This window comes from Notechis scutatus, chromosome 2 (genome assembly GCF_049901735.1).
Source record: "Notechis scutatus isolate UNSWTSFEM ecotype Mainland chromosome 2, rNotScu1.2, whole genome shotgun sequence".
NCBI lineage: Eukaryota > Metazoa > Chordata > Lepidosauria > Squamata > Elapidae > Notechis > Notechis scutatus.
Window position 1 is genome coordinate 163,162,863 of NC_142010.1, and position 2,213 is coordinate 163,165,075.

Below are 2,213 nucleotides of genomic sequence, written 5' to 3' on the forward strand. Positions count from 1 at the left end.
AGGGTTTGGAGTATGCTAATACAGCACACCAACCCATTGGGTTCACAACCTCTGGTGATCACAGAAAAAGAAGTGCATGATCTATTTCACAGACAAAAGCCAGGAAAAGCACCAGGCCCAAACAAGATAACTCCTTCTTGCTTAAAAGTCTGTGCTGACCAATTGGCCCCAATCTTCACCCGAATCTTCAATACTTCACTAGAGATGTGCTATGTATTTTCTTGCTTCAAATGCTTTACTATCACCCCAGTGCCGTAGAAACCCTCCATCAGGGAACTGAATGACTACAGACCTGATGCTCTAACATCAGTAGTTAGGAAAACTTTTGAAAGGCTAGTGCTGTCCCACTTGAAAACCATCATGGATCTGCTGTAAGATCCCCTGCAATTTGCATACCGAGCAAATAGATCGACAGACTATGCTGTTAATATGGCTCTGCACTACATTCTACAACACCTTGAATTTCCAAATATCTATGCAAGTGTTCTCTTTGTAGACTTTTGTTCAGCATTCAATACCATCATTCCAAACATTCTCCTAACTAAACTAAACCAGCTAGTGGTACCTGAACACACTTGTAAGTGGATCATAAACTTCCTAACAGACAGGAAGCAGCAGGTGAAGCTAGGCAGAATCACATCAGATACCTGTACAGTTAGCACAGCCCGCCCCCAAGGCTGTGTGCTTTCTTCACTTCTCTTCTCCCTATATACCAATGACTGCATCTCAAATGATCTATTATTTAAACTATTGAAGTCTGTAGATGATACAACTCTGGTTGGTCTCATTCGAGACAATGACAAATCCGCATACAGATGGGAGGTTGTACAACTTGCCTCTTGGTGCAACCGGAACAATCTGGAACTGAACTCATTCAAAACTGTAGAAATGGTGGTAGATTTTAGGAGAAACCCTGCCATACTACCACCAAATTTCTAGGTTCTATCATATCTCAAGACCTAAAATAGACACCTAACATCAAAAACATCATCAAAAAAGCACAACAAATAATGTTCCTTCTGCGCCAACTCAGAAAGCTCAAACAGCCCAAGGAGCTGCTGATACAGTTCTACAGAGGAATTATTGAGTCTGTCATCTGCACCTCTATAACTGTCTGGTTTGGTTCTACAACCCAACAAGACAGATAGACTTCAATGGATAATTAGAACTGCAGAAAAAACAATTGTTACCAACCTGCCTTCAATTGAGGACCTGTATAATGCTCAGTCAAAAAGAGGGGTGTGAAAATATTTACAGACCGCTCACATCCCAGACATAAACTGTCTCAACTCCTACCCTCAAAATGACACTATAGAGCACTGCACACCAGAACAATTAGACATAAGAATAGTTTTTCCCCAAACACTATCACTCTGCTAAACAAATAATTCTCTTAACACTGTCAAACTATTTACTAAGTCTGCATCACTATTACTATTACTATTCATTTTCTCATCCTTCCTTTCACCCATCTCCTCCCACTTATGACTGTATGAATGTAACTTTGTTGCTTGTATCATTATGATTTTTTAAAATTGACTGTTTACTAGTATAATTTGATTTGATTGCTTATTATTATGTTTCCTGGTATGATTTGATTGCTTATTTGTACCCTTTGACTATTAAATGCTATACCTATGATTCTTGACCAATGTATTTTTTTCCTTTTAATGAACACTGAGAGCATTTGCATCAAAACAAATTCCTTGTGTGTCCAATCACATTTGGCCAATAAAGAATTCTATTCTACTCTAAGATACAGTCAAACAGTTCCACATTCTAAGAATTGAAAAAATAGCGACCAATATACAACCAGACACAAAAAGAGCTGGCACCATGCTACAGTAAGACAATACAGACATTTCCTCAGATTCCTACAATATTTGAAGAGGTTTGCTCTTAAGTTAAGAGGTTATATCACTTTGCCATTAGCAGAAAATATTTTTTAAGCAGAAATGATTTTTTTTTCCTGATTTTTTCTTCTACAAAATCAGCCAGCCGTGGCTATACTTTTCTTTCTAGCAGATTACATCCAAGAATACTCTGGTGTTTACATTCTGAAGATTTTAAGCATATAGTCAGAAATATGTGACTGGAGTAACTGTGATTAATGCTACCAAATGACCAACATCTGATACAAGTACTTAAATTGTGGCATTTACATAATAACTTCACCATTTGCCTCCAAGAACAAGACCTCAATCCCAGGTATA